Raw genomic sequence first — 18,183 nt, 5'->3', positions numbered from 1 at the left:
CCAACTGTCCTGTGACCAACTACATAATCTGAAGAGTCAATCACATTAGTTTAAACATACTCAAAATATGAGTAACTGGATGATGCCAATGATGAAAATCCTTGTGGGCTTACATCAAAATGTCAGCAGCTTGAAGGATCCTATCAATAACCTCTAGATATAACAATATGACACAAACATCATATTTGTAAGGCTCATGACAAGTAAAAAACTTACAGGAATCTTCAGCAAGGAGGGAACACTGTATAGTTTCATTGTTGTAGTTACTTATCTGTCCTCCTTGGGAAGTGAAAAGCAACTCGGCTGACTATTTTCTCCCTTTGATTTTGATGTCACAGTAAGTATTAAACTGTAAAGAAAACAAACTGAAAAGTGAGAATGAAAACACAACTGTGTTCTAACAACTTTGCATCTTAATGTCATCTGCATGGGTTTTCACTGCAGGAACTGATGTGCTGGAAGGAAAATCCCTCAGGGTGCACGCAGCACTTGGGAGCCCTTCCGCAACTCCCATTCAAAGCACACTGCTCCTGCCCTCCCCCCAGATTCATCTCTGTTCATCACACACGTTTCCTATTTGCTGCAATCCTGTGATCCTACCGCTGTTTCTGAAACACTGGCATTTAATCATTGCTTTTGTTAATGTTAGCGTTTTATACCTGGGGCGAGAATAAGATTTTGTCTGCTAATCCCAGCCTGTAGTCATATAAACCCACAAGAGATATGCTGAAGACAGAAGAGCTACATTTATTTATACTGGTAGAGGAAATGTCTTTTTCTTGTTTGGGTTGTGTAGGGAGAAGGAGAGGAAATAGGCTCATGTGTCTGGTTTTATGGAGGGAGGATTAAGTGGCAAAACAAACCTACTGCCGTTTGCATAGATCTAAATAAAGGAACAAAAAAAAAAAAAAAAAGAGAAAATAGTCACAGAGCTTTTTAATAACACACAGTGGAGAAAACAGCAAACAAACTGCAAAAAATAGTTACTGCTTTTCCTTTTTATTGTCCCAGGCCCTTGCTCCTTGACTGTATACTGTGTCCAGTGAATAAGACATTTACTATTGTGGCTGCAACAAATGAATGCCCGGCCTTTACCATTTATGGCAGACCTTTTAATCACCAGAGCAAATGAGCTCTGGAATTTATACTGGCATACTGGTTTACCAGCGTCCTCTCTTTTATGAAATATCATTTCCCAGTGAATGCTCCTTACCACAATTCTGACCAATTCCCTGCTGCTAGCATCCTTCAGGGTATGTACAGAAATCAAAACAAAAAAAAGATGGATTCTGAAACTAACTGATTTACATTATGATAACTGAGATCAGACCCAACGTGTATTTTTTAAAACTGAAATAAGGTTTACATCACCACACAGCTGATCTGAAGTAAGATCAGATTCAGACCAGCCAATGCCCAGGTTAAAACATCTCCTCGTTTTCAGCAGTGCAGTGACAGCCGAACTCAGACAATTCATGTGTTAAGTTAGCAGAATAAAACTCCTCAGCTGGCCTTCTTTTGTTAATGCAATATACATTAGCCACAGAAATGCTTAGCTCCATCATCAGGATTTCCTAAGGACTCCAATTCATATTTACAGCAATTAAAATGCTGCACTTCAGTCTTTATAATCCAGTTTATTTGAAGTGGGCTGACTTAAGTTGAAATCCTTAATTTCCATAGCAGGATGTGGCTGTTAGGGCTGATAGGGCTTTGCTGTTCCCAGAGCCCTGCAGAGCAGCAAACCCTTTCCTCTCCCCTCTTCTCCCCCCAGGACCCAGAGCCACAGCACAGTCCATGTGCAGGATGACATCCTTTAGCACCAGCAGCAGAGAGGCTCAGCTCTGCAGGTAAATGAGAGCTGGCCAAACATTTCCCCTGAGCTCAGAGCTAACAGCTACCTCCCATTTCCACAATTTGTGGCCAAGCCCAAGGAATATTTTTCCCAAACTTATGAGCTTTAACTAGACAGGAATGAAGCCAAATTCTCCCCCTGGCTTTGAAACTGCTGCGAGAAAGCAGGTTATCACTAGGTCATTATTTTAGAGGAAAGGGAAGATGCAGACATAAACTGTTCTCCATATAAATGCTTTGTACTAGACAGTGATGATTTGGGCTGTGTAACAAGCTGTGCTATGTGCTCTGGAAAGGTAAAGGATTATAAAAGTCCTGCCTTTGCTTCTGGATCAGAGGGAGATTTTACTGGTGCAAACACTACAGCTGAAGAAAAAAATGGGGAAGGGAGGAGGACCGTTTCACCATTAGAGAGCTTGCTGTCAAAGAAAAGAATGAAGCGGGAAGAGGCTAGTAACATGCCCTGTGGCAGCCACAGAAAGAGAACGGGAACATCAAAGCCCTGCAAATAAGAAACAAACAGGGACCAATCTCAGCCCCTCCACATGGGCACAACTCCCTTTGAAGCCAGCTGACAGCGACTTGTGCCAAGCCTCAGGGCCCGGCCTGGCCCCACAGCCACTGCTGCTCTGCAGTGGGAGGCAAAGAGATCTTCCAGCAAATCCTGAGACCCACAGACATGAGGGGATCACAAACGGCAACTCTCCCTCACTGACTTACTCAGATCCTAGGGGTGCACAGATAGCCGTGCCCCTAGGATCCCCACATAAATGGAGGAAGAATGGTGACCGATGCGATCAGGGGATGTGCCTGTGCATGAAAACATGGTCTTGCTGCTGTTAGCAAAAGCTCTCCTTTCCCATATACTCGTCGGCCTACAGTGTCACTTTCATCAATAGATCCCAAACGAGAGTATTTACAGCAAAACCTTATCTCCACAAATCTATTTATAACTGTTCTATGAGCTAAATTCCAAAGATTTTTTTTCCCATTTAAGGACACAAACCAGAAAATGTGCAAACGGGTGGGTTCCACTTCTCCTCACACCCTCCACAGTGAGTCTCAAGGGAAATGCTCTTTATTTGCGTTTTGTACACAAGAGGGTGTGGAAACATGCAATGATTTCCACTGCCTGAAACCTTTCCCTCACATTTTCCCCACTGCCAGGAGGTACAGCACTGAGTTTTCCGATAACATGAAGCTGAGCAAGCAGGTAAAGCTTAGCAGCATGGCCAGGATTTCTCTTCCAAGGTTATGACACTATAACAAGGCTGTCAGCAAAATATCTCATCCTGCAACTCTGCTATCTGCACAACAACTTCACAGGAAAACAGGATGCTCTCAGGTGCAGCAAGTGCACTTGTATCTGCAAATACTGGAGAAATCCCATCCAGGCATTTCAGCTCAGTGTCATGGCACAGAGCTTGGCCCACTTTCCACTGTTTTCACTGTGCTTCTGAGTTTTTATGCTTGCAGTCTAGAAAAAAACAGTTCTAGAGGAATATGTAACTGTGCAAACAAGCCAAAATGTGTGCTTTCTCACTAAGAAATAAATTCAAAATAAGGTATTTCAATCAATCAAAATTGAAATCAATCAAAAAGAAGGACAGTGCTTAAATTTGGATTACAGGATTAGAAATTCTTTACAAATGCACAGTAGCCTCACGAGCTAAATAGAAATTCGTATGGATTATCTTGAGCTTGAAGACTCAAAAACAGACACATGGCCATTAGGTGACTCACCAGGTATTTATGATCACAGGGGGAAAAAAAAAAAATTCAAATGACTGTAGCAGTTTGAGATCTGGCCTTCTTTTTCCTCTCCCTCCTTCCTTCATTTCCCCAGTTATTTGCTACTGAAAGTCAGCAGAACAGACCCAGTGAGCACTTTGTCCTGGCTTTAGCACAGACCCCCTAAACACTTCTATAGGCAGGATCAGGAGGTTCCAGTTAGCAATGCTTGAGAAAAGAGACTGCTAATGCTACTATCTGCTTGGCAGCTCAGCTGCCAGCCCCACACCACTTATCAGCACTAAGCACAGTTCCAAAGGAGAAAAATGGTTTCCTACTCTGGATGTAAACAGTACTGCTAACGTAGCAGGGCTAGCAGCTAGCTGACAGTGTTACATGCCCTAATCTTCCTTGTTAATCCTTGTTACTTTCAAGAAAAGTAAGAAAAAGCTCTCCCGGGGGTATGGGAGGGATCCCAAATTACAATGTACTGTGTGTCCTTCCCCGCTGGGCTAGCTGAAATGTACCAGAGCTTTAGGAAAAGCAAAGGAAATAGTTACATAGTTCAACCATCCTATGACCTCAGTGTTCCATCCCAAAAGGTCAAACCTAATCTGATCTTCAAATGCCTTTGAGTCAAATTTCAGTCCCAGCAAAATCCTTGACAAACCATTTGAAGGTAAGCAACAGCCACAACCTCCCAGAGAGCACCAGCATCTGAGGCACTGATGTGTAGGTGGGTGACTTGTTTCCAGCACAGTTGTGCCCCAAATCCATTCTCAGCAGTCCTAGCGTTTCAAACCACACAAGAGCTAGGAACAAAAACAGCAATCCAACCCTTGAATATGAACACTTCTACAGGTGAGCAATCGAGTGAGGAATAGTTTTCCTGTTTCGAGCTTCCAGAAGATAGTTACTAAGAGAAGACAATTTGTAAAGAATGGAAGTTTTCTTCGAAGATGGACTCCTACTCTTTGCAGCCACAGGCCTGTCTACCTCAGGCTTTGTATAACTGGAGCCCAACCCTGCAAGCTCCCCATAAAGCTCCCTGCAAAGGCAAGAGGCTCACAAGACTATGCTTCACGTTCTGCCCAGTTACCTTTTTTGGTGTTTTCTCTGCTACCCAGGAGAGTCCAGACAAGCCTAGCAGATGGACAGCTAATGTTGCTGTCTGGCCCTCTCTTTCTTATGCATATATGGTTTCCTGTCCCTCTTTGTTCATGCCTAGTAATTAAATGCACCAAGCTGCCTCTTTAACCGATACAGATTAACAGCTTCACTGGTATCTGGTAAAAGTTAGAACATGAGTACCCAATGGAAGGGTTTCGTGTGAGAAGCGACTGAGAAATCAAAGTATTTTAAGCAGTCCCAAGGCATTCAAATTCTATTTGTTCTGTATGAAGGAAGGAAGAGAGCAAAGGTTCACCTCTCTGCAATAGAACAGATCCCCTTGGGAAACAAAACTTCTCCAGGGCAAGCAGCATTTTAAGCATCCATAAGAGCAAGGAGTGTTTTTCACATGTGACAATATAGATTACGGTGTACAGCAGCAGCACACAGAGCACATGTAAACCATCACCCCTGCCTGACAAGAAAAAAAGAAAGCTGAACCAATGTCAGCATTACCACAAGAATATGGGTTGCACTGCCCTCTTCCACCTGCACATGCCACATGCCACCCAAAGCCTGGAAAATCACAGTCACATCAATCAAGAGGTGCCCCAGTGCACATCATTCAGGGTGGTTTTTTTTTGCTTTGCTTTTCATTCAAACACACACAAAAAAAGGGTCCTCCAAACCTCCTATTGTGCAGCAGTGTCTGGCTCTGCAGTGATTGCCCCATGCAGCATGCTGCTGCACACAGGGAAGGGCAAAACAGGAAGGATTCCTTGTGTGGCTCTCCATAGACACTTCCTCCTTTCTCTGTGTGCAACATAAGCTACCTCCCAGCAGGCAGCCAGCAAAGGGAGCCTTGCCATACCTTTCTGGTGTCAGCACTTGGAATCAATGGCATTGATAATAACACTGTCCAAGTTGAGATGGCTGCTGACCAGCATGTCTCCCTGCTGTGTATGGCCCTGGGATCACGCTTAATGGACCTCAATTTTCCCTCTAATGTCAGCAAGCAGAACTCAGAGGCACTTCTTCCTTTCAAATCACTTAGTTTTCAGTGACATGATTGCATTGTCTGCAAATGCCAGGCAAGAAATAAAAGCACAAGCAAAGTCACACCTTTCTTAGGCTACACTGTCAGAAAACTGTGAGCATCTAAAGTGGCAATTCTGAAAATCTCTTACGCTCCTAACGCACCCTTAGGTTGCTCACTGTCAAAGAGCATTCGAACAACACAGGACCCTCCTAGCATCAGAGTCTGCATCCATTAATGAAGGTATTGATTTCACCAAGACTAATCTAGTGAATGGAAGATGTGGAATCGATCTGCTTGTCATCACGTGCTGCAACAAAAAAGACTCTACAGAAAATATATATTATTTCAATTTTTTGTGTCCTGTTCACAGGGAAACATGAAGTATTTCTCCCCCAGCACAGCGATTTAGCTATTGTGTTAACAGTTGCAGACTTGTTATCAAAGATACCTGCTTATCAAAAAGCCTCCCAAAGTAAGGCAGACCCGCACTATCTCAAGATACTTGAGAAGAGCTCGGACCTGCTTTACTTTAAAGGCAACTTAATTTGGCAAATGGACTACTTAATTCCTTGAAGCGTCACTGCATTTGTAATTTAGGTTAAAACAGTCTGTTTGATTGGTTTGGATGCATGTAGCTTTAGGATCCCACCCTGTCTCTCTTGATGGCAGGAGAAAAGGGTATGACATTCATCTGGAGATGCTCACACAGCAGCCCACTGCTGTATTTAATGAGACTGAGAAAGATGCAGGGTCTCGGGGTTCTTTGATGGCAATTCATTCAAGCACAATCATTCACAGCATGGTATCTAAAATAGACGACTTGTTGTAAGTACATATTTTTCACAGAAAAAAACACTCTGCCTGCATATTTTCTTTGAGTTACAGCCAAAGAACGGAATGGGTTATTTTCACAAATTATTCTCCTATACGACTCAGCAAGAGCAGGGTTCACAAATAGGCAAAATTATATAAAAGCTGCTCTGAAAATAAATATTCCACAAAAAGTCATTTTAAGAGTTCTCCTGTTCAGTTTTCCATATGATACATCATATGACATATGAGAAGAAACAATTCTAGTACTGGCCAGGGGTTGGCAGTTTGGTCAATGTCTGTCTCTCCGCAGTATCAATCTGTAACTAGCATCATTCCTCCCTTCATTTTCCCAGCCCTCTCCCTAATAAGTTCTCTGCTGCAGAGAACACCATGCTAGCAGCAGCCAGCCTTGCACAACTTTCTGCAGACTACCCAAGCATGGCAAAAGATCTGGAAAGGAAAACAGCGCGCTCACCAGCTCTGTTATCCGTGGTCTGACTGACACCAGCACAGAGCAGTACTTTTAAGAGGTCCGGTCCCACCCAAGCACATTTTTTTCTCCCCCTTTTAACAGGAAAGACAGTTTCACAGGAAAATTTCTGGCAATGCGCTGCTGTGCATGCTGAAGGCTGAAAACAAAAACGGATGCTGTCTATTGTCAACAATATTCCTGTGAAAGGCTGCCATGACAGACATCTGCTGCAGCAGGCATCGGATCGGTTACACTAACCAGAGCTTTACTCTATCCGTATCAGTTACAGAGGGAGGCTGCCTTTGCAGTCTGAAAGCCCAGGTATTAAGTTGCAAAATAAAAGCAATTCACTATTACCACACCAAAGACCTCATTGCAATTCCTTTCTTATATGTAAAGAAACAATAAAGAAAGGATAGGCTATCCCTCCGCTGACAGTCCTGCTGCAGGATCCCACGCAGAGTGGGACCTTGCCCTGCTCCCAGCACTTTGCCCCGCGTTGGATTCCGCCAGTGGGTGAGCGAGCAGCTCTGCACAGCCCAGCAGAGCTGCCCCTTCGGTTCCCCGTGAGCATCTGGACAGATGGACAACAGGGAGAGGAGGAGAGGGAAAAGAGTATCTGAGCGTCTCGGAGCGTTTCCACGACTCGTCAGGTTTTGCATGCTTCTTAATCTCTAGGCACGACGCAAACGCAGTCAGACCGGCTCGCTCCCCAACAAATACATATGGTAAGCCCTTACCTCTGCGGTGAAAAGTTTTCAACTAGTAGGAAGGAAATGAATAACTGGCTGCTTGGGCAGGAGCGCAGCAAGAAAGGCACACCAGCAGCCTCACACACAGCCCTATTCAATAAAACTACAGCCTTGCCTTGGCCCCTCCCAAAAGTCAATGCTAAGTGAATACATATCCCTTATGTTTACAATTGGCAGGCAGCGGTATGCATTGTCCTCAATTTATTCTAATAGGCAGCCAATGGCTATGCACAAGCCAAGGTGGGTTCAGCCTGCCTGCAGAGATGCCTGTCATTCCCTAGGCATGCTCAGGAAGCCACTCATCAGAAAACCAAGACCTAAAAAGCTCCGAAAATTCATGCAAGCTGCCAAAACTGTCTTGCTACATGCCCTTTTTTGGTTATCCTTAGCAGGGCCTCTGAAAGTAAATCCTCTGTCAGGAACAATCATAAGAAATGTTAATCTTGGAGAAAGAGGCTGTCTTGTTGAATACAAACGGAGCTTTAAAAAGGAAGTACACTGAATGGAAAGGAGCACAGTAAACATATTTACTTTCTGCACCAGATTTTTTAAAATCAAATAAATAATTCCACTATAGCAGAACTCTACTGTTGATTTATTTATTTATTTATTTTAATGAGCACCACATGTAAGAGGGAACATAGAAACTCTCTGCTGTGCAAGCTTGATTCTGCAAAGACACACTAGTGGGAAAGGCACATGAAAGATGAGTTGGCAGGATCCGCAGCCTGCTTCCATCTCAAACAGTGCAACAGAAGTTACATACAGAATATCCCTGCTCTGAAAAGCAACTTTAAAAGGGATTCAGAATTATGACAATGATTCTTGGTAATTGGATGAAGGGATTTCGTTTCCAGGCGTACAACTATTTCTCTATACATTTAAACAGGTTCATTTACTATAAGGACAGCTTACATCTATATATTCTGCAAAATACTTTTTGATATCTTTCATTAGCGTGGGTAAAGGAAGCTTAGAATCATTTTTTATCCTATTTTTTCTCTCTTTTTTTTTTCTTTTGTGATCATTATTGATAACTTTCCAAATTACACAGACAGCTTAAAATGAAAGAACAGATGCAGACTGATGCAGGAAACAAACGAGCTACATAAATTAAGACAGTGTGAAAAGAAATGTGAAAATTATTGCAGTGCACAGACCCTAACACATGTACCAGCCGCTAAGCAAGGCTGAAAGAGAAGTGCTGACTGCTCCAGAGGACAGGATTCCAGACGAGGAGATATTCTGCAGATTCATATTTGACAATAACATACACAAAACCAGTTAGGGGGAAAATATGTGTAAGATGACTTTGCAGCTGAGCAGGCTAAAATATTTTAATGCCTTTCTGGGTCTTTATTTCTGGTCACTGGGCCCCATGGATTTAGTCACATGTGTAATGCAAGAAGGATTCAGTCCACAGACAGTAAACTAATCTTTACAACACAAAAATATATTTAAAGAGCCAAAGCTCTGCAGATTTACACCAAGCAATTCCAATTTTACAGTGCCATTTTAAATTTCACAACTTTATTAGAGGAAGTAAAAAAAGAAAAGTTGCTGGCTTTCAGAAGGCACTTTTTTTTTTTTTTTTCCAATATCCCTTTGGAAACTCTCTAATACCACGTCTCCCATTATGGCTTTAAATATTAAAAATAATATATACAGTACATACGCAGCTTGGTTTGCAGGATTCACTAAACTATGGAGAACAATATATTTGTTCTCCGTCATTCCATTAATTACAGAAATTATTAGCCTATGTGTTGATGACCAAATGAAAAGCAGAAATAACATTACTTAGAAAGAAATGACAAATTCATACTGGATCCTACCATCTTCCCAGATTTTTAGAGGGTAAAATATTCAAAAATCCAGGCTAAAGAGTAAATAGGTATAAGAGATGCTGATGGGCAGAGAAGGAATCTAGATGCCCCATCCCTGGAGACACTCAAAGTCAGGCTGGATGGGGCTCTAAGCAACCTGATCTACCTGTGGGTGTCTCTGTTCACTGCAGGAGAGTTGAACCAGATGGCCCTTAAAGGTCCCTTCCAACTGAGATGATTCTGTGATTCTATGTTAGATGTACCTCAAGGTTCTTGTTCCTGTATAACCATCAACTGAACTGCTGCAGACTCAGTGTCCACTATAACAGGAAGCTAGTTGGTATAAACTACTTAAGGCTGAAAGCAGCTGTGTGTTTTGAAAGTGGCTTGGAATGAGTTTTGATCTTTCTCTGTCAAAGCATCCCAGACTTAGTGTTCTAGGTCACTTTTCCATCAAAATCCTACAAAATGTCTGATTTTGCCCTCGAGAAATGGCATAATGAAAAGTAAAGTTTTCATCCTTCTAGCTGAGCTGAATTTCACCTGGAGAAACTTTTGGATTTGAAGACTTAAAACTTCCAAACCAAGCTAGCACAGATCTCCTGGAGATACTCTTGAGAATCTGAGCTATTGAGAATGCTGAGTTGAATTTCTACTGGATGTCCCATGGCACCCTATGGCCAGGAGCAACTTGCAGATGCCTGCTGTAAATACACAGCTATAATATGCCTAAATCCACAACAGTAAGAAATTAGGGAACTACCCTGGTAGTCCTTGCCCTTGCTGCCAAGGTTGCCACTCTAGCCACAATTCCCTATCCCCTCTGCTTTGACCCTGACAATCAAACTCTTTGTGCCACAGCACAATGTGCTGAAAATAGCACAAGGCTGAAAACTGTGTCTGAAGAATCCAGCTCCTGATTTACGATTGCAGATGTAATACATTGAAAAAAATAGCAAGTGTAGAAATCAGGCCCCAAAATAAGGCATAGGTATTAAAATTGTTCTTATCATGAGAAGAAAGGGCCCTGCAATGAGATGATAACTCAGGGCAATGGTGGGACTGCCAGTGATAAGCACCAAAGCATTTGTACATGCTGAGCCACCAAAGTGTTCTCAGAGCCCAAGACTGCAGCCATTCCCTTGAAGAATCATGTTAGAAGTACCTGGAAAATTGTAGAAACTGTGGCTCTCTAAGGTTTATCAATTTTTTCATATGAAATTTACAATCAAAAACTGAGGCAACATTGTGGTCTAGAAAGTATACTAGAAGCCATCCTCTGGGAGGCAAGACTGGTTGTCGCATGCTGCCACTCTTAAGAGATTACATTTTGGCTCCACAAAGCCCACAAGGCTCTGCCAGCAGCAATACCCACAGGGCCATCAGATTATTGCTGTTCCAGTCCTCAGAGCGCCTTCTTCCCAAGGCAGCTGTGCAGAAAGAGCTGTGCTCTCTGTCTGGGAAGTGTTTAGGGCATATGGAAAGGATAACTTTTTAAAATGAAGTCCCTTTTTCTTCTTGAATTTCTTAATTTCTTTTTTTCTTTTTTGCCTTGGCATACATTACTGTTGTTGAGTAGCACGGAGACTCAGACAGCCACTGTCACTGCAGCATGTGCAGCTGCCAATTTGGAATCCAGAAACAAAAACAAGGTATGTCTCCACCCCTGCACACTCCCGTAATACAACAAGATACATATGGAACACCAAATATGCCATGGAGAAGCCCATTTGGCCATTACCTCATATCCCCACAATCTGATGTTTGGGTGGCTGCCACAGCTAACAGTGGATCTAGCTGTCCTAGAGCTCACAGCACAAAGACTTTAGGAATGAGCTTACATATTGTAACTGACACAGATGCTCTGTGTTTAGGCTGACCAAGGCTCTGCTTAGGAGAAACACAGTGTTGAGGTCTGTGCTAGGAGTAACTGACCCTGTTCTCCAGTATAGTGACAGACATGGGCAAGCTCCTCTGGTCTCCAGAAGGACACAGCTGCCCTAGGGACTGGGTCAGATGAGAAGCAAGTTCAGAGAGTAAATCGTTGACACAGCACTAGGAGCAGCCAAGCTTGACATCAACCTACACTCAGTGGTCTGCACACCCTGGTCAATGCAGTACAAGAGGCAGGGGAACACTTATCAGACCTGGCTTTTTTTCCTCCCTTGGTACAATACAGCAGTCATCATGGCAACATGCTGTACCTCCTGGCTAGCACACACCTCTCCTTTTGCTGCAGGCTATCATGAAGATCATGGATTGTCTCACTACATGTCTTCTCATATCCCCCCAGTAACATAGAGAGCACAGTGTGGGTTACCCCAGACCCAACAGCTGAATTCTGAATGATGCTATGGCTATGGCTGTGCTGTTTCCACAGCCCATCTGATGTCAGTCGAACCTTATACACAGAGGATATAGCCCAGATGGCAGCACTCACAGCTGCGTGCGTCTGACATGAAGGTGAGTAAGCTGAGATTTGTGAGCAAGCCACCCAGCTGGCAGGTCTGTCTGGGGGACTGCCTCGAAGTGCGTGAGGGAGAGGCCCACACACCGTGAGCAGATTTGGTCATCCTTATGGTTACCTCCTGGGCACAGACAGGCTTCTTCTATATTAGAGAAGGAGGGGTAACTTTTTAGGAAAACTTTACACATGTTGCTTCAGGCAATATATTTTGATCTGGAGCAGCACAATCCATAGGACTCCAAAGCCATGAGTGCACTGAAAGCGAGTGTAAAAGCTACTGCAAAAGAAAGCAGAAGAATGAGTGTTTCTTCAAATGCAGGTCTATGTACAGTTAGTCAGAAATAAAAGGCTAATGATGTTTTGACATAGTAACAAGGACTACAGTGTGTAGACAAGAAAGGGATATGCATCTTTCTTAACACAAATGCCAGCCTGTCTCACTAAGGCTCTTTTGTGTTCAGTGGAAGAGATGTATCTTTCCAAAGGGCTATTCACATCATGTACGTTGGCAGATTCAGGAGATCCACTGAAAAATAGGAAAGGAAACTCAAGGTATGAAGCCCCTCTGTCAAAAATGCCACAAATCCTCCACAGGCAGTAGGACTGCATTTATTCTTTCCTTATTGAAAGGTGTAAGTCTTCTGTGTCCTAACAAAAGCATACATGAAAACGTCAATGGATCGTGTTTAAGGTGCAGGAATCAAGCATCGTGTCATGATAACCATGCAAGGAATGCAGGGCAGAAGCGGTACCAGTTTCAGCTTGCACAAATGTAGTGGGAAAGAGGAGACACTCCTGGTATAGGGAAGGTGTTGCACCATGAGATTAGGGACCATTCCAGTTTCCAATAGCCCTCACCTTGGGTTAAATAAATGAAACAGTAAGCATATTATTATGTGTAATTCCCATTCACGTTGGTGTGGAGTATCTGCCCATTTCTGCTTGGTGTGGTATTCTGTTTCTCTTGATTTAGCCAAGAATAGCATATTTATGTACTGAAAGGAATAATCAAAACAAAACAGGCATCTCAAACCTCCTGGAAAGTAACATTCTTACCCACAGCAAGAAAAATTAATCATGGATACTGTGACTTTACCTTTCTAGAAACAAAACAAACAGCATGAAGGCCCATGTTCCAAAGAAAACAAAGAATACCATATTCCAAAGAATACCTGCACATTTCCACTATGAAAACAAGCATAGTTATAAGCACACAGTGCCCCCCAAAGAACAGAGACCTCACAGCACTTTTGCTCATGAATGGTAAGGGGGGGAAAAAAAGCTCTTCTGGACTGCTTTGGGAAGCATGACATTTATACACTTTTTCTGCAGGCTAACATATGGTAAGAGAACTCTGCCCTCAGGGACACTTCCTGAAGGGCATGCCCACTTCTCTTGCATAAGCTATGAACAACAGATGTGTATCTTTTTCCCCAAACACCCTTGTTTTCCATTGCCAGACATGAAAAATTATGTGCAATGAAATTAACAGCCTTCTGAAAAATTATGCACATTCTCAAACTCTTTTGATTTGAGAAAAAATCCGTATGTCTGCTCAAAAACAATGGCACTGCATACACTCCTTCTTTACAAGATTGGCTTTAGTTTCTGTATTGTTTTCCATGCAGAAAAGATGGTGCCATTGCTTACTTTTGCAACCAAGCTGCAAATTGCACGTTGCTGGTACGGGCACTTTGAGGGTGAGGCATATTCCTTGGCCTTGATTCTCCTCTCACTTAGACTAGGGTAAACCAAGTGTCAGCCTAATAAAATCAATATTATCTGACATAATCCATTCTTACAATGTGAGAAACAAGCCCTTTCTGCTCTGATGCTAATAAACTATTCAGCTTCAGCAGCTTGGTTCAGGCAATGAGCAAACGTTAGTTCTCAGTTATTAACTTGGAGTAAAACGAAAAACATAACTTCAGTGGGCAAACTCCATTTAAGTTCTTGTTTAATCAATGGATATACAGATGGTATAGATATATATATCCAGGAGCTTGGCTAATAGAATCTATATTGGAGAAATAGGAGAAAATCACTCACCCTGTCCTGGGCTCGCGAGGTAAACTCCTGATGGAGCAGATCTCCAGAGAGAGATCCTTCGCCACTGGCAGTCGGCTCTTAAATGGGTCTAGGAGAGGTGGAGCCAGGCTCCACCCCTTCCTGCAGCACAGGTGAATTGCCTTCACCTGTGCTCCCATGGCTGACTCATTGCTCGCCTCAGGTGATCAATCAAAGGTTCAGGCCGTGATTCAGCAGCCCCATACAGTTCTACACATGCCCATGTTTGCAAACAATGCTTTTGATCTTCCCTTACATCTTCTGTGCAATGATGGCTGCCATAACAGAGTCCACTTCCAGCTGCTTCTCCATGGTCTTGTCCCTAGGGATGGAAAGTCATAGTAGGGAGCAAGGTACATCAGGCAGCACTTAATCAACAACAATCTCTGCTTCTGCACTGCAATGGGATGTGGTTGAGAGCAGGTAGGAACAGGAACAGTAGCAAGGAAGGAATACTGCTGCCTTTCTATAGATGGGAATCAGATACAGAAGAGATCCACCATTGATCTAGCTTAGATCCATGAAGGTGTTCAAATATTCAGCACTTATTTATGCCATTCATAAGAAGAAAGGACTTGTCAGATACGTCAGCAGGCAGAGCGCTAAGCAGAATGAAAGAGTGAAGACTGAAGGGTGCAAGGGCACTGAGACTGAATTTTCACACTCCCATTGCTATTATGTGCAGTGTGGCAGAGCTGCACTGTCCGAGCTTGGAAATAACCAGTTGCGGCTTTGTGCCATACTCTGAGCACTCAAGTGTTGCGCAAGTGCTGCATGAGAGAACAAAAAACAATGAACTTGTTTAAAATGAAATCTCTAGTGACCTCCATCATACCCCCTTAGCTTGTGGAGTGCAACAGCAGAGCCATGATAGGAAGTCAACTGGAGCTGACTGTAGCTGTGCCAGAGCAACACAGTGGTTCTGTAGACGGAGTTACACGTCAGTCAGAATACAGCTCTCTTTCAATCTTCCAGCCACATAGTCCCTCTGGACAGAGCAAGCCTTTGCCACTTCCTTGGAAAAGCCAAATTTCTGTCATCACTGCTGACAAGGAATTTATAAGAAAGAGGAGCAGGCACAGAGAGAGCATCAACAGCAGTCTCAGACATTTCACCTACCCAAAAGCTCCATCTGCCCTTGGGTTTATCCAGTGGAAAGAAGAGGAACTGCAACACCTGCCTCAAGAGAAATTAAAGAAGTGGAAAGAAGAGGAAGCAAGTGAAGAAACATTAGCAGTATGGTGTATGCAATACTAGGAACCAAATCTGAGATTTGGATATAGGAGTGCAGTGAGTCCCTAACATTCATCCAGCAAGACAGACTGCCAAGCCATCTTGTCACAAAGCTGTGAAAGAGATCACTAAAATAATAACCATTCCAATTACATTATTGCCTGATAATGTGAGCTGGGAGTCAGCTTTCCATGCAGCGGTCCCTCTGTTTGCACCACAGCACAAGGATGCGAGAGATGCCTGCGCAGGTGGGATCCTCAGCTACACAAATGTTCTTTCACAGGCATGGCTCCACTCCTGCAACCCTAGGAACACTTGAAACTTAGCATGAGTTTCTCTGAAGAATGTGATTTGATGGAATGCCTTTCCCTGCTCCCTTGTCTTCTGGAAAGAGGGATTGTGGTTTTGTGTTAATTATTCAGCGTGACATTTGCTCCTCTCCAAACCTGGATGAAACACCCAACTTCATTTTTAGAGTGTTGGGTAATGTCCACTGTCAGACAATTTCCTATAGAATCTTCATTTAAATTAAAATTAAATATGAAATAATAAAAAAGTGGGACCGGTTCAGGAGCTTCCCTGCTTTGTATTTTAAAGTTATATTTCATCATGCACTTCCTACCTCCTTAGTTTTCCCAATATGTATCAGTTGTCTATATTGACAAATGAGCATGACAGAATTTCTCAAAGGAAATTATCAGAGGGCAGCTGGGGTTTTGAACTGCAGATAGCTATGCTAATTGTCTGTGTAAGCTAAGTCACTGGCAGAACACATCATGAGGTAATTACAGAAGCATACAGGAAAGAGTAGTAACAGCTCATATGTTTCTCACAGTTCTGGTCTCTAGCTCCTTTATGCTTCAAAATGACTTTGCTTCCATGAGATTAAAACTCTACGCTTGGCTGTGCAAGTGGTATAGACATAGTTTATCCTACAATTGGGGATGATGTAGGACGTGGCTTGCTGCTTTAAGCACATTGAGTCAAATCTGCTTTGGTCTGCTCCTTCGTCAGAGGATGAAATTGAAAGTACTAGGTTTAATTCTCTAGGCAGGGGTCGTGCTTACCTGAAAAATTACATTGCGACCTTATGGCTCTCCTGTAATCAGAATTCCTCAAATACTTATTAAAATATTTGACCTCCTGAGTGGTTTAAATTTCCCTTTAGCCCTTCTCTTTCCAGAATGCCCAGGTTCACCTTCTATGGCACTCTGTAAACTCCTGGAGATTAGTGTAATTCTCAACACACTGACCCATGCACATCCAGTGCAAATGTCCTATACTTTTTTCTTATTCTTTAAGGGCAAAATCACAAAAAGCCCATTTTTCCATTATTTGTTCTTTCAAGACTAATTTACAGCAAATGAACACTGTCAGCTTTATGGAGTGCATTGATATCAATTAGAAATACCCAATATGCTAGGAGAAGAAATCCCATTCAGCCCTTTGAATTTATTTTTCAAACCCTTTTTTAAGAGCTCATAATTATCTTCCTCCACTTTTGTTTCAGGCACAATGGAAATTCAACACTAATGTAATGTTCCGAGCAGGTTTCTGGAATTCCTCTTTGCTAGATACTGGTATCTCATCAGATACCACTTCCTCAGACAAGCCATATAATGTCAAGGAACACTGCAATGTTCCTATGCCTTTTTTCAGTGATAATGGTAGACACAAGGATTACTCCCAGATAGCCTGAATAACAGCTGTAAGGAAGAGCTGTTTATCTTCTTTAGCAACTGCAATGTAATTAAGTCACAGGATTTTTATAGGTATAAAACATGTTCTTTGCCATCACACATGCTCAGTTTTACATTTTACAATAAAAGATTAGCATGGGTATGCCCACATGATTCACATGTTCAGAGTATCCCTCTCAAAGCATCTTAGCTAAACAAAATGGAGCTCTTAGAAAGCATGCAAAGCTTAAAAAATAAGCAGTGTTTGAAAGCTGACGCTCTTATTAAAAACAAAAAAGATGCACCTTTAAGAACATTTTGCAGAGCAGTAAGTTTTCCTGTAAACAAAGTAACTTATTCTTCCGGATTTTCTGGATTACATATATGCTGCTCTTTACTAAATTAGCACCATTACCACATTCTTCTCATTGTTAATGCTCAGTTTCACACACTATTAGGAGAGATTTCCAGTGCTGCAAGCTTAGACACTGATGACATAAACCACCAATGGGTTATGGTTAATATCTTTATTATTTTCAGCCACAAAGATAACTTCCATAAACAAAAAAAAAAAAAATCAATGAACTTTTTACCACAAATACATAAAGAAGTATTTTTGCCATTACAAAAGTCGTTTCATTACTGTTAAATGCTTTAGGGTAAAGAAAAGGGACCTCCTTGCCAGCATCTACCACATATGATATTCTAACCCTTGATATGAACACACACATGCCATGAAACAGAGCTGCTTCTGAGCATCAGAATGCGTGGAAGCATTCCTAACTAACAGCTATTGTTTGCAATCCTTCTAAGTATCACATGCCTTTGACGTTTTCCAGGACTTAACACGCTATAACACCACAAGCAAAAAAAGTCAGTTGATCAGTTTCCTAAGTGGCCTTTGTTTTTAAAGAGGTTTTCACATCTGAACATGGAACAGAAACGTGTTGATGCATTTGGCTGTGATCTTTTAGTTCAAAGCAAGTCTCAAATACTCTGTGTTTGACTGAAAAAAACCTGATTCTTGGCTTATTTCATTTGGCTTCTGAGCAGTTTTAATAGATGACCTTTAAAGCCCCTTTCAACCCAGACTATTCTATGATTCTGTGTTATGCAAATGAACACTTCCTCAGAATCACA

The 18,183-nt window shown here is 42.4% G+C and overlaps 1 protein-coding gene across 8 annotated transcripts in view; it reads right to left on the bottom strand.

Annotated features, from left to right (window-relative positions):
• Positions 1-7,977, bottom strand: part of CALD1 (caldesmon 1) — a 183,421-nt gene extending 175,444 nt beyond the window's left edge. For 5 of the 8 annotated variants that reach the window (XM_085230643.1, XM_085230666.1, XM_085230679.1 and 2 more), the window contains exon 1: positions 7,760-7,973. The gene's annotated coding sequence lies outside the window, so the exon portion shown is untranslated. Of the gene's footprint in view, positions 1-216; positions 283-7,759 lie in introns of those variants that run through there. The other 3 variants (XM_085230691.1, XM_085230698.1, XM_085230652.1) reach the window with 3 other exon arrangements.
• Positions 7,978-18,183: the final 10,206 nt, after the last annotated feature.

Source organism: Meleagris gallopavo, chromosome 1 (genome assembly GCF_905368555.1).
Source record: "Meleagris gallopavo chromosome 1, MGAL_WU_HG_1.1, whole genome shotgun sequence".
Lineage (NCBI taxonomy): Eukaryota > Metazoa > Chordata > Aves > Galliformes > Phasianidae > Meleagris > Meleagris gallopavo.
The sequence above is the reverse complement of the archived record's forward strand: the minus strand, read 5'-3'. Positions and strand labels throughout refer to the sequence as shown.